The sequence below is a fragment of the Phyllobates terribilis genome, unplaced genomic scaffold (genome assembly GCF_046119375.1).
Source record: "Phyllobates terribilis strain yellow unplaced genomic scaffold, ASM4611937v1 Scaffold_3__8_contigs__length_932513732, whole genome shotgun sequence".
In the NCBI taxonomy this organism is placed as follows: domain Eukaryota; kingdom Metazoa; phylum Chordata; class Amphibia; order Anura; family Dendrobatidae; genus Phyllobates; species Phyllobates terribilis.
The window spans coordinates 888,168,752-888,184,235 of record NW_027362763.1 but is presented as its reverse complement, the minus strand read 5'-3'; the positions used below and the strand labels follow the sequence as shown (position 1 = coordinate 888,184,235).

General features: G+C 44.0%; 1 protein-coding gene across 1 annotated transcript in view; it reads right to left on the bottom strand.

Annotated features, from left to right (window-relative positions):
- Nucleotides 1–15,484, bottom strand: part of ADGB (androglobin) — a 443,164-nt gene that overhangs the window by 95,037 nt on the left and 332,643 nt on the right. The gene's annotated exons all lie outside the window — the stretch shown is intronic.

The following is a 15,484-nucleotide window of genomic DNA, read 5'->3' as shown; positions in this document are numbered from 1 at the left end:
TGAGGCTGGTGTTGTGGGTGCAGCAGAGCGTAGCATAACTCCCCACGGGAGGAGTATAGCCTCAGGGCAGCGTATGCGGAGGATGGGGGTGATGGTGCAGGGCAGCAGCAGTAACGACACGGAGTCAGTGATGCAGTCCAGGGCCTTTACTCACAGTTCTTATTATCCAGACCACGTCTGCAGGTAACGGCTGCCCACGTCATACTGTGCTCACCAGGTGAGGGGCTCAGACAACTCCCAGATAACTTTGGAGCGCTTCACAGGACCCCCTTTGTGTGTCCTTTGCCTGGCCTTTCTTACCAACCCTTCTGTCCGGCTGCCTCGGGCCTCCTCTTGGTAAACTTGGCGCCAGTTTCCCTGACCCTATGTGCTGCCCTCCTAGCGGGTGTAGTGAGGGGCTGCGCCACATAAAATGTCACAGCCTCCGGTTTCTAGCTGAGGGTCGTTTCCTGCCTCCACTAGTTTCGGGGACCGGTCTCCCCCTTTGGCCTGACCCCTCCATGCAGGTGGATTTGAACGTGCGGTGGCGACTCGCCCGTCCGCACCCCTGGGATCCCTTCGTTCCTCGTTCCTGGAGCCTTCTCCGCTCCTCTTCCTTCCTTCTCCCTCTTCCAGGCCTGGGCCTCTGTTACTAGGCCCGCCTCCGGAGCAGAGCTCATGCAGAGCCCCTGCTCCCTGCCACTTCTGTTCAGACTTCTCTGCACTGAACTAAGATGGTGCCCACCTTTTATACTCTCTTCTCAATGCACCCAGGAACTGCTTCCTCCCTGCTCCTGCACTACAGGGTTCCCCTTCCTCAGTGTTCCCTCCCCCCACTCCAGCCAGGGACAGGGACTGTCGTGCCCATCTCAGGGGCATATTGGTCGCCCTGCCCCACGGCAATGTGGTGTAATGCATGCAGGTGTCGGGTCCTGATCCACACTCCATCCTTACCTGAGAGTGAGATATCACACCTCTGGGTGAGGTGCAATACCTCTGTAGCAACCGAGCCCTCAGGGTGCTACAGTTCCATTTATCTTCAGCCTAGGTGACGTATTGCGATACAGGGCCGTGATTTTGGCTATAAAAGGGTCCCCTAGACCCCTACCCCAAGCTTTTTAAGAGAATCATATATGGCGTGCCAGGAGACTCTATGGAATGCTTTCTCCGCATCCAACGAGAGTATCTAATTACAAATTTTTAACTGCATCTAGCCCAGGAAATACTTTGTGCCTAGTAGCAGTGTCTGCTAGTCAGCGGATTATCCCGGCTGTTAAGCAAGCTACACCACCTGTAGTTTGGACACTTAATTTTTTCAAAGGAAATGCTTCGGGACCACGGGATACTCAGTGAAGAGCATCAGGAGGCACCCCAAGGCATAGGGGCTGGGACTGGCAGTAGGATGCCTTGCGGTGGACAGCCGAGCTCGATCCTTATAAAAGCTTTTTAACTGCAGCAGCTTTAGTGGACGCTACTGGAGCTGGAATTACGCGGCTGCTGGCATGAGACTTGCCCTCCAATAGATCCTTGTAAATGGATTTAAAGTGTATTCATTCAAATTAGAGAGACAATTTATATTAAAAAGCTTAGAGCTGCCTCCACCACAGGGGGGCTCGCTCGACCCACCAGCGGACAGGCACCAGTATTGGGAGAGGGGGGCTGGCCGTCAGGGTTCACCGCGGCTCTGGCACAAACCCGGCGACACGGAGGTGGCACGGGCAGGAGCGGACTGAACGTGTCGGCTTCTCACTTTTTGGATTTTAGAAGGGCATGACATGCCTATATCTGTGTCTCCCCCTCCTTTTACTCCTCCACCTCTTTTCTTTTCTCATGACTATATGTACTTGTCACTTTTCCATGTGTTAGTTGTGTCTTCTGAGCAGTTTGTCAGCTTTTGGACACCTGTTTTCTATGTGTTTCTATGTGTTTTTGTTTGCCTGCCATTGGTTTTAACGGTGTTCGAAGGTGTTCGACGAACCGTTCGACGAACAGTTCGGTGAACACACGGGTGTTCGACGAACCGAACCGAACTCGAACACTACGGGGGTGGCTCAACACTAGTCCTAAGTTTGTGGGTCCATTTAAAGTGCTTCAGGTTGTTAACCCGTCTGCTGTTAGCTTGGATGTCCCTACTTCCAGGAAGATTAATCCTGTGTTTCATGTTTCTTTGTTGAAAAAGGCTGATGTGTCAGATAGGAATGCCATTGTCACAGTTCCTCCTGTTGTGGAAGACGGCGAATATGAAATTTCTCGTATCTTGAATTCTAGATGGCATAGAGGGAGATTACAGTATCTTGTCTGCTGGAAGGGTTTTGGTCCCGAAGACAACTTCTGGGTAAGGACGGATGATGTCTCTGCTCCTAGGCTTGTTAAAGCTTTCCACAAGAGGTTTCCGGATAGGCCTGGGCCGGGAGGATCCGGAGGAAACTCATAAAAGAGAGGGTACTGTTATAACCCTCCTGTTTGTTTTTTTTCCGTCTTGTGTTTTGCAGTCATGTGACCATCTGCCTTTATATTCCAGCTCCGCCCTTTTGGCTGTGCTGGACTTCAATGTTTGACTGTTTCTCTAGCCAAGTGCTTCTGTGCCTTTCTCTGTCAGTTCGCTTGGTCCTTCTGGGACCTCTAGTAGCTTTTTGTCAGTTTGTCTTTTTATGTTCTGCAACAACTTCTCTGTTTAGGAGGTGTCCCATTTTTGTCCCAGTCCTTAGTTCTTTTAGGGACCCCTCCCTTTAAGCTATAGGTCTCCGTTCAGACTAGCCGAGGACTAAGGCGGGTCTGTTCGCTAGGAACAGGCAGCCTGCTACATTGTAGGGATTCAGCTTAGTCTTACTGTAGGGACAGCTTTCCCCTATCTTTCCTTAGTTCATGTTGCAGATCAAAACAGGAACAACTGTATTTGGCCGAATGTATTGGTAGGAGTATAGCATGAGACTTGGGTGATTTTTGGTAGAATTCCTCTATTCATGTATTTTGTACAAGACTGCTTGTCCTTTTTTTTCTTATGTATGATAACCATTTATAAGATGAAGTTGGATATATGTATATATATATATATACAATTGTAAAGTTTTCGCTCACCTGGCAGTGCTTGAAGTATACGTGGGAAGCAATTTCTTAAACATTGTCCAGGATGCCCTTTTTTTTCAATTATTTCATGAATTTTATGAAATAATTTAAAAAAAATTGACGTGGGGCTTCGTCCTATTTTTGTGTCCAGTCAGGTACAACTAGGCAGCTGGGGGCTGGAATACGCAGCGCAGGGAGGCCCAAGCTTTCTGCCCCCCCTGCTGCAAATTGCAGTCCGCAGCCACCCCAGAAAATGGCGCATTCATAGAAGCGCCATCTTCTGGCGCTGTAGCCAACTCATCCAGGGCCCTGGTGCGGTGGCTCACTGGGTAATAAAGGGGTTAGGGCCAGCTTGGTGTTATCAACTGGCCCTAAGCCCGAAATTCATGGGGTCACGCCAATATTAGACATGACCGCCATGATTTTCTAGTAAAGAATTAAAAAAAAACACAACACCCAGAATAAAGTCCTTTAATTGAAATAAACACACAATTTTTTAATGTTCTAAACTAAACCATACTTACCATCACGCCCATTCCAGCTGAAGCCAATGTCTTCTGCAATAAAAGTAAAATAATAAACCAACATCATCCTTACCTTTCCATGGTTCCCTGGACGGCTCCAGCTCTGCTACATTCACATGACAGGCTGGATCGCAGCCGAAAGCTGCCATCCAGCTTGCTATGCCGCAGACACTGAGAAGCGCAGGCATGCTTGCGCTCCTCAGTGTCTGGCTGAGACGGCATCCAGATGAGCCGAGGTCATGTCCAATGAACTCGGCTCATCTCATGCACGTCACTGACAGCGTGGGAAAATTCTCCTGCGCTTGCAGTGAGCGTGAGAGAATTCTCCTGCGCTCACGGCAAGCGCAGGAGAATTTTCCCACGCTGTCAGTGACGTGCATGAGGTGAGCCGAGTTCATTGGACATGACCTCGGCTCAACTTTATGCCGTCACAGCCAGACACTGAGGAGCACAAGCATGCCTGCTCTTCTCAGTGTCTGCGGCAAGGCAAGCTGGATGGCAGCTTTCGGCTGCGATCCAGCCTGTCATGTGAATGTAGCAGAGCTGGAGCGGTCCTGGGAACCATGGAAAGGTAAGGATGATGTTGGTTTATTATTTTACTTTTATTGCAGAAGACATTGGCTTCATCTGGAATGGGCGTGATGGTAAGTACGGTTTAATTTAGAACAATAAAGAATTGTGTGACTTTATTCTGGTTGTTTGTGGGTTTTTTTAACTTTGACTATGGGGTTAGTAATGGGGGTGTCTTATAGACGCCTCTCCATTACTAACCTGGGCTTGATGTCAGCTGGCATTATAAGCTGACATCAACCCCAGCCCTATTACCCCACTGCCACCGCTACAGGGCAGTGGGAAGAGCGAGGCTAAGTGCCAGAATTGGCGCATCCTATGGATGCGCCATTTCTGGGGCGGCTGACGGCCAGTGTTTCTAGCTTGGGAGGGGGCCAATATTCATGGCACCCTTCCTGGGCTATTAATATCAGCCCCCAGCTGTCTGCCTAGCCTTTGCTAGCTATTAAAATAGGGGGGACCCCACGTCATTTTTTTGGGGGTCCCCCATTTTAATAGCTAGTAAAGGCTAGGTATTCAGCTGGGGGCTGATATTAGCAGCCTGGGAAGCTCGGTGGGTATTACCCCCTTCCCAGGCTTCAAACATCTGCCCCAGCCGTCTGCTTAACCTCCGCTAGAGACTAAAATTACGGGGAACCCCACGCCAATTTTTTTTTTAATAAATCCTTTATTTTAACACTAAATGACAAGTACAGTAATCAACACTATCACTGTACTTATTATATATGTGACTGACATGTTTCTATCTATCTAATCTATGTGTGATGCTCTATTCTTTCTGTTTTAAATTGTCGAGTACCGATGCTGAATTGCCGGCCAGCTTTTTTAGAGAGACGGTGCATGAAAACACTATTATTTTTTTTAATAAATCCTTTAACACTAAATGACAAGTACAGTACGCAACACTGTCACTGTACTTCTTATATATGTGACTGACATGTTTTTATCTATCTAATCTATGTGTGATGCTCTATTCTTTCTGTTCTAAATTGTCAGGTACCGGTGTATGCCGCTGCTGAATTGCCGGCTTTTCATGTAATACATTCTACATTATTCTTAGTTGTTTTCCTTCATGTAGAATTAACCTACAAGGAAAGAAAGGGTTTATTTTCATTCCGATATTTGTGTCCCATTGACTTGCATTGGTTTCCGGTATCGGAATCGGCGATATCCGATATTTTTTGGGTATCGGTCCGATCCAATCCGATCCGATATTTCCCGATATCGGAAGGTATCGCTCAACGCTAATCATAAGTCCAAAATTTGATTTAAAAGTAGTAACAAATTTTATTCACAAAAAACAGGTAAAGGGGATAAGAAAGGAGCATATGTGCAGCACAAATGTGCACGGGGCGCAAAGAGAGGAAGCTAATATCTATATCTATCAATGGGTACCTAAATTATGGTACTCTTCACTATAAACATAGATATTTGTATTTGTACCCCCTCCATTATAGCCAAGTGGCATGGTGTCAGAAATAATCCTGCTATGGACATCAAATATCAAACCATGACAGAGATTTTACATGTTTAGTAGGAGTTGTAAATGGCACAATACCTTAAGAAAGACACCAATATAGGAAGGAGGGGGGCTGCAACCTTCATGTGAATCCGCCCCGACGCACGTTTTGGACCAGCCTTCGAAGGCTGGTACGAAACCTGCGTTGGGGCGGATGAACATGAAGGCTGCAGCCACCCCTATATTGGTGTCTGTCTTAAGGTAGTGTGTCATTTACAACTCCAGCTAAACATGTAAAATCTCTGTCATGGTTTGATATTTGATGTCCATAACACACACACACACACACATATATATATATATATATATATATACACATATACAGGTGCATCTCACTAAATTAGAATATCATCAAAAAGTTAATTTCAGTTCTTCAATCCAAAAAGTGAAACTCATTCTGTAGAGTCATTACAAACAGAGTGATCTATTTCAAGTGTTTTTTTCTGGTAATGTTGATGATTATGGATAACAGCCAATGAAAACACAAAAGTCATTATCTCAGTAAATTAAAATAATTAACAAAAACACCTTCTAAGGCTTCCTAAGCGTTTAAAAAGGTCCCTTAGTCTGTTTCAGTAGGCTCCACAATCATGGGGAAGACTGCTGACTGGACAGATGTCCAGAAGGCAGTCATTGACACACTCCACAAGGTCCCAGAGTTTCAATTTTAATTTGGACATCAAGGTCCCAGAGTCTGGAGGAAGAGTGGAAAGGCACAAAATCCAAGCTGATTAGGTCTAGTGTGAAGTTTCCAAAATCAGTGATGGTTTGGGGAGCCATGTCAACTGCTGGTGTAGGTCCACTGTGTTTTATCAAGACCAAAGTCAGCACAGCCGTCTACCAGGAAATTTTAGAGCACTTCATGCTTCCCTCTGCCAACAAGCTTTTGTGAGGTGGAAATTTCATTCTCCAGCAGGACTTGGCACCTGTCCACACTGCCAAAAGTACCAATACCAGGTTTAAAAACAACAGTATCACAGTTCTTGATTGGCCAGCAAACTCGCCTGACCTTAACCTCATAGAGAATCTATGGGATATTGTCAAGAGGAAGATGAGAGACACCAGACTCAACAATGCAGACGAGCTGAAGGCTGCTATCAAAGCAACCTGGGCTTCCATAACACCTCAGCAGTGCCACAGGCTGATCGTCTCCATGCCACGCCGCATTGATGCAGTAATTGATGCAAAAGGATCCCCGACCAAGTATTGTGTGCTTTTACTGAACATACATTTCAGTAGGCCAACATTTCGGATCTTAAAATCATTTTTCAAGCTGTTGTTATAAAGTATTCTAATTTACTGAGATAATGACTTTTGTGTTTTCATTGGCTGTAAGCCATAATCATAAACACTTGAAATAGATCACTCTGTTTGTAATGACTCTATATAATATACGAGTGTGACGCTCAGTCACTTTTCACGGCCAGGCCGTGAGACGGGATAATCAAGGAGTTCGATGTCAAAGCCACCAGGGTACGTCATAAAGAGAGGGAAGAGGCAAAGGCATAGTCAGGTAACGTTCTGTAGATCAGAATACCAGGAGGAAAGCAGATCAGAGCAGAAGGGGTCAAACAGACAGATGGTCAGAACAAGGTCCAAGGTCAGACAATAGAAGATCAATAAACAGAACTCAAGGCACAGAGAACAAACCACACACTAGCTGAATGTACATCTGGCAGAGATCTGGGGGAAACTGTTCAGTTAAGTAGTCAGACATTCAACTGGAATAATGAACACCTGAAGATAGCCAGCCTCAGATTAGACAGCCGAGCTGTCAATCACCACACTGACAGCTATTCCACGCCCCTGTACAAGATTGGATGGTCGCACTGTCAATCACAGTACTGACAGCTCCAGCACGCCCCTGTACAAGATTGGACGGCTGAGCTGTCAGTAACTGCATCCCAGGCTCAATGAGAGGTGGAACCGTGACAATGAGTTTCACTTTTTGTATTGAAGAACTGAAATAAATTAACTTTTTGATGATATTCTAATTTAGTGAGATGCACCTGTATGTCTGTTACATTTCGCAGAAATGAGTTGTGCATGGAAGAACTCGGTCTGGGCCAAATAGTGACAAAAAGGGTAAAAAGTTAACATAACATCTCCAATCAGAGATAACATCACTGGTGAGTCACAGGATATATGTAACCAGTGAGTCACTGGATTTATATGATCTATAGAGTGGCTGTGTAAAACTAATATCTACTATGTTGTGATCACAGTATTGTGGTAACGTTGGTCTGCTGGTGATATGTGGTTGTGGTCTGGTGGTCTCTTATATTCCAATATTCATGGTAATATTGTTCTTGGAACAGTCATTTTTCTTAATGATCAGCATGGTGGAAATATTGTAACACTATGGTGGTAATATGTGGTCATGGTGTGATGGTATTATCTGTACCTTGTATGGTGGTAATATTTTTCTTGGCATACAGGATTTTTTAGTAACAGTATGGGGATTATACTTGCATAGTGGTGAATGATGATTGGTATCTATAAATGTGATATACACCCCAATCACCCATAACCCACAAGTACACGCTCATATATCGCATTCACTGCACAGCTGTATGCTTTCTAAGGCCAGTGCTGATTTTCACTCTCAGTCTGGCACTGTTTGCTAACCATCGCAGGTGTTGTTTTTTTTTTTTTTAACTAAAACCGCAGTTTAATTTCTTTCCACTGTCAAGCAGCACATTTATTTTAGCTGTAATAGATATTTTTCTAAGTATTATGTGATTGCCTTAAACCACTTAAAATATTTTCTGTTTTAAAGAAAATGAAAATCTTGTCTTTGGTTAATGTGTTAGCGCTCTCAGATGAAGTTACTTATAAGTGTTTGATGACAGTATTATACAAGTATTTTCTTCTTCTGTCAGTGAAAGTATTTTTTTTTCATACACATATTAGCGCATATAAAAAAATATTTGAAATTGAGTTAAAGACATACAACAATTGGGTTCTACATTTGGTGGGAGAATTTGTAACAGTTAGCTGGATGTGTGCCCAACATCAATTTAACTGTATATTAACATCAATGTAACTGTATATTGCATTGACTCCTACTGAAAATTAGTTTACACTACATGCTATATGTATTTTTTCTTAGGCAAACAGTTGATCTGAAAAGCTTAGTGACGCCCAATACTCGCCCAATATATACAACACCATAAAGTTCACCAATGATAGCATATTTGATGCTTATTTTGGGAAACTTTTCAGGTAAACCCAAATTTGGTGTTAATCTAACCTGATGAATTTGTCATTGTTTATCAAAAGATTCACAAGTGACACAATTTTTCCACCATGGCTTTGGCAGTAGAAAAAGAAAATGTAAAATCTGCATGTGTTAAATTGGGATTTTGATGTGGATGTATCGCAGACATGTAGCATGTTTCAGCCTCTGCAATTCATGATCGATGTTATTTCTTTATCTTCAGCTTGGCCTTCCGCTAAAGACCGAAAGTAATGTTCACATGTGGCAGATTTATTGCAGAAATTTTTGCAACTGAAATACCCCACCTCTAAGGATATGTTCACGTCAGACAAAACTATATTGTGTAAGATCTATGTGGCATAAATCTAAGGATGATGCTTGTTTTTTTCTGCTAGATGCCTAGATGTGCCTTGAATTTATAGTTTGCACTGCAGTGCATCTATAGTGCCCTGAAAAATTATTCACACCCTGTGAACAATTCCACATTTTTTCACATTACACTCACAAACTTAAGACTCGGCCATAAACCCCTTCACAACATTTGATGGTCATGATAAGAAGAATACTTCTGCAAGTTGACATATACGACTGAAATACTTGAAAAAGTATTCATACCCCATGAATGCTTCCACAATTTTTCATGTTACTCCCAAAGACATACAGGTGCTTCTCACAAAATTAGAATATCATCAAAAAGTTAATTTATTTCAGCTCTTCAATACGAAAAGTGAAACTCATATAGTATTTAGAGTCATTACAAATAGAGTAATCTATTTCAGGTGTTTATATCTGTTAATGTTGATGATTATGGCTTACCAAAGTCATTATCTCAGTAAATTAGAATACTTTATAAGAACAGCTTGAAAAATATTTTTAAAATCCAAAATGTTGGCCTACTGAAATGTATGTTCAGTAAATGCACTCAATACTTGGTCGGGGCTTTTTTTGCATCAATTACATCATCAATGTGGCGTGGCATGGAGGCGATCAGCCTGTGGCACTGCTGAGGTGTTATGGAAGCCCAGGTTGCTTTGATAGCAGCCTTCAGCTCGTCGGCATTGTTGGGTCTGGTGTCTCTCATCTTCCACTTGAGAATCTATGGGGTTAAGGTCAGGTGAGTTTGCTGGCCAATCAAGTACAGTGATACTGTTGTTTTTAAACCAGGTATTGGTACTTTTGGCAGTGTGGACAAGTGCCAAGTCCTGCTGGAGAATGAAATTTCCATCTCCAAAAAGCTTGCCGGCAGAGGGAAGTATGAAGTGCTCTAAAATTTCCTGGTAGACGGCGGTGCTGATTTTGGTCTTGATAAAACACAGTGGACCTACACCAGCAGATGACATGGCTCCCCAAACCATCATTGATTGTGGAACCTTCACACTAGACCTCAAGCAGCTTGGATTGTGTGCCTCTCCACTCTTCCTCCAGACTCTGGGACCTTGATTTCCAAATGAAATGCAAAATTTACTTTCATCTGAAAACAACAACTCGGACCACTGAGCAACAGTCCAGGTCTTTCCATCTCCAAAAAGCTTGCCGGCAGAGGGAAGTATGAAGTGCTCTAAAATTTCCTGGTAGACGGCGGTGCTGATTTTGGTCTTGATAAAACACAGTGGACCTACACCAGCAGATGACATGGCTCCCCAAACCATCATTGATTGTGGAACCTTCACACTAGACCTCAAGCAGCTTGGATTGTGTGCCTCTCCACTCTTCCTCCAGACTCTGGGACCTTGATTTCCAAATGAAATGCAAAATTTACTTTCATCTGAAAACAACAACTTGGACCACTGAGCAACAGTCCAGGTCTTTTTCTCCTTGGCCCCGGTAAGACGCTTCTGGTGTTGTCTATTGGTCATGAGTGGCTTGACACAAGGAATGCGACACTTGTAGCCCATGTCCAGGATACGTCTTCGTGTGGTGGCTCTTGAAGCAATGACTCCAGCAGCAGTCCACTCCTTGGGAATCTCGCCCAAATTTTTGAATGGCCTTTTCTTAACAATCTTTTCAAGGTTGCAGTTATCCTGGTTGCTTGTGCACCTTTTTCTACCACACTTTTTCCTTCCACTCAACTTTCCATTAATACGCTTGGATACAGCAGTCTATGAATAGCCAGCTTCTTTAGCAATGACCTTTTGTGGCTTGCCCTCCTTGTGGAGTGTGTCAATGACTGCCTTCTGGACATCTGTCAAGTCAGCAGTCTTCCCCATGATTGTGGAGCCTACTGAAACAGACTAAAGGACCTTTTTAAATGCACTGGAAGCCTTTGCAGGTGTTTTTTCTTAATTATTCTAATTTACTGAGATCATTACTTTTGTGTTTTCATTGGCTGTAAGCCATAATCATCAACATTTAGGGTGCGTGCACACGGTCAGTAAACGCTGCGGATTGAACGCAGCGCAGTTGTGCTGCATGCAATCTGCAGCGGCCAGATGTTAGAGCATAGTGGATGGGATTTCAAGAAATCCCATGCCCACCATGTGTCTCCGTGCTCCTGTGGCTCACCCGCAGAGACGGACATGAGGCGTGACTTCACAGACCGCAGCATGTTAATTTCTCTTGCAGAGACGCAAGTCTCTGCAAGAGAAATTCTATCAGTGCAATGTATAGGATGCAGTGAATCCATATGTGTTCAATGAACACATGCGGATTCAACTGCGTGCAGCGATTTGGATGCAGCACAAGTATGCTGCCAAAAAGGATCTTGTGCACATACCCTAACAGAAATAAACACTTGAAATAGATCACTCTGTTTGTAATGACTCTATTTAATATATGAGTTTCACTTTTTCCCTTGAAGAACTGAAATAAATTAATTTTTTGATGATATTCTAATTTTGTGAGAAGCACCTGTATATGTATTTCATTGGGATTTTATATGATATATTAACACAAAGTAGCAAGTATTTGTGAAGTGTAAAGGAAGTGATACACAGTTTTATAAATATTTTAAAAATATGAATATGGAAATTGTTACATGCATTTGCATTCAACCCCCTGTGTTGTATACCCCTAAGTAAAATCCTGGGTGACCAATTAGTTCCAGAAGTCATATAATTAGTAAATTGAATCCAACTGTGTGTAATCTATTCTCAGTTATTCTACAGCTGTTTTGTGAAGGCCTCAGAGATTTGTTTAAGAACAAACAGCATCATAAAAACCAAGGAACACACACACCAGACAGGTCATGGATAAAGTTGTGGAGAAGAGTAAAGCAGGTTTAAGTTATTAAATAACCAAAGCTCTGAAAATCTCACAGAGCACTGTTCAATCCATCTGCCAAAAATGGAAGGAGTATGGCACAACTGAAAACATTCAAAGACATGGCCATCCACCTGAACCGACATCGCAAGCAAGGAGAGCACTGATTAGAGAAGCAGCCAAGAGGCCCATGGTCACTCTATAAGAGCTGTATTGATCCACATCTCAGGTGGGAAAATCTGTGCACAGGTCAGCTGTTAGTCGTATACTCCACAAATATGGCCTTTATGGAAGAGTGGCACGAAGAAAGCTTGCTAAAAGCCATGCAGGGGACACAGCTAGCTTGTGGAAGAAGGTTCTATGGCCAGATGAAACCAAAGTAGAACGTTCTGGGCTAAAACGCTATCTGTGGTGTAAAACTAACACTTCATATCACCCTGAAAACACCATACTCATTGTCAAACATGGTGGTGGCAGCATCATGCTGTGGGGATGCTTTTCTTCAGCAGGAACAGGGAGGCTGGTCAAAGTTGATGATAAGATGGATGGAGCTAAATACTGAGCAATCCTGAAGTAAAACCTGCTAGAGGCTGCAAAAGACCTGAGACTGGGACGTACCATATTTTTCGGACTATAAGATGCACTTTTTTCCTCCAAAATTTTGTAGGAAAGTGGGGTGTGTGTCTTATAGTCCGGATATACAGTCCGACTGTGGATGGTGGTCGGTGTCAAGGGAGCCACAGCGGTGGAGGAGCGGGTCACAGGAGGCAGGAGCCGCCTGCTGAAGCTAACACTATGCCCGCTGTTACAGAAAAAGAATACTCACTGCTCCCCATGCCTACGGGCGTGGGGAGTAGTGAATATTCATTCTCCTTAATAGCGTGCACAGTGTGAGCTGCAGCCGCCGGCTTCCTGCAGTGGCTGCGGCTAACAGTGTGCCCCCTATTAAAGAGCATGAATATTCACTGTTCTCCATGCCCATGGGTGTGGGGAGTAGTGAATATTCATGCTCTTTAATAGCAGGCATAAGTGATCACCCAGCTGCTGCAGGAAGCTGGTGGCTGCAGCTGACAGTGTGCATGCTATTAAGGAAATGAATATTCACTGATCCCCACACCCATAGTCGGAGCAATGAATCTTCCGGCAGCTGACCTCAGCGTGTGAGGGCACATGACAGTGACGTCATGCGCTGCTCACACAGTGAGATCAACTGCTGGCAGCAGAGGGAATGTGAGTAGAGTTTTTTTTTTTTATGTGTGCAGCGTGATGGAGATTGGGGGGCCACACATTACAGGATGTGGGTGTCATGCATATCAGGAAGGGAATGACATGCATACCAGGATGGGGGTGACATGCATACCAGGATGGGGGTGCCATGCATACCAGGATGTGAGTGCCATGCATACCAGGATGTGGGTGCCATGCATATCAGGATGGGGGGTGCCATGAATATCAGGATGAGGGTGCCATGCATACAAGGATGTTGGTGCCATGCATACAAGGATGTTGGTGCCATGCATATCAGGATTGTGATGGGGGTGCCATGCATACCAGTATGTGTGTGCCATGCATATCAGGATGGGGATGGGGGTGCCATGTATACCAGGATGTGGGTGCCATGCATATGGGGATGGGGGTGCCATGCATACCAGCATGGGGATGGGGGTGCCATGCATACCAGCATGGGGGTGCCATGCATACCAGCATGGGAGTGCCATGCATACCAAGATGGGGGTGCAATGCATACCAGGATGGGGATGAGGGTGCTATGCATATCAGGATGGGGGCCATGAATACCAGGCTGGGGATGGGAGCCACGTATAACAGGAAAGGGGGGCCATATATACCAGGATGAGGGCATATACAGGTGCATCTCACTAAATTAGAATATCATCAAAAAGTACATTTATTTCAGTTCTTCAATCGAAAAAAGTGAAACTCATATATTATATAGAGTCATTACAAACAGAGTGATCTATTTCAAGTGTTTATTTCTGTTAATGTTGATGATGGAAGCCCAGGTTGCTTTGATAGCAGCCTTCAGCTCGTCTGCATTGTAGGGTCTCTCATCTTCCTCTTGACAATATCCCATAGATTCTCTATGGTGTTAAGGTCAGGCGAGTTTGCTGGCCAATCAATCACAGTGATACTGTTGTTTTTAAACCAGGTATTGATACTTTTGGCAGTGTGGACAGGTGCCAAGTCCTGCTGGAGAATGAAATTTCCATCTCCAAAAAGCTTGTCAGCAGAGGGACGCATGAAGTGCTCTAAAATTTCCTGGTAGATGGCTGCACTGACTTTGGTCTTGATAAAACACAGTGGACCTACACCAGCAGATGACATGGCTCCCCAAACCATCACTGATTGTTGAAACTCCACACTAGACCTCAAGCAGCTTGGATTGTGTGCCTCTCCACTCTTCCTCCAGACTCTGGGACCTTGATTTCCAAATTGGAACTCTGGGACCTTGTGGAGTGTGTCAATGACTGCCTTCTGGACATCTGTTAAGTCAGCAGGCTTCCCCATGATTGTGGAGCCTACTGTAACAGAATAAGGGACCTTTTTAAATGCTTAGGAAGCCTTTGAATGTGTTTTTTGATAATTATTTTAATTTACTGAGATAATGACTTTTGTGTTTTCATTGGCTGTAAGACATAATCATCAACATTAACAGAAATAAACACTTGAAATAGATCACTCTGTTTATAATGACTCTATATAATATATGAGTTTCACTTTTTGGATTGAAGAACTGAAATAAATTTACTTTTTGATGATATTCTAATTTTGTGAGATGCACCTGTATATACCAGGATGGCGGATATTAGTACAGAATTGGGGGACATTACCCCTATAACAGTGTCAGCAGCAGACCCCATTCCCCATAACAGTGCATCATGACCACATTTTTTACTTCAATGTTTTTCTATTCTAGGTGTGTCTTATGGTCCGGTGCGTCTTAAAAATATGATAGTTTCACCTTCCAGCAGGATAACAGCCCTAAACATACTGCCAGAACTACAAAGGAGTGGTTTAGATCAGGGGTGGGGAATGTTTTTTCTGCCAAGGGCCATTTGGATATTTATACCATCCTTTGGGGGCCGTATAAAATTATTACCTTGAAAATTACCCTGCTGTATTTGATCAAACATTTAATTAACTCACCCCTAATGTGATGGCTAGAACTGCTTCTCTTTGGTTTGTCTGTGATGTTAGGTGGCTCTGGCCAGTGTCACGACATAATCTTTCCCTGCACGCACCGGAGCGTTCACTAATGTACGCTCTGTGTGTGTGCTCGCAGAGTAAGAAGAAATTAAAGGGCAGGCAGCCGTCAAAACGCTGCTGTCAGCCCAAGCACTGCAGTCATTGGGAATCTGCTTGGGGGCCGGAGAAAAGGTCACCATGAGC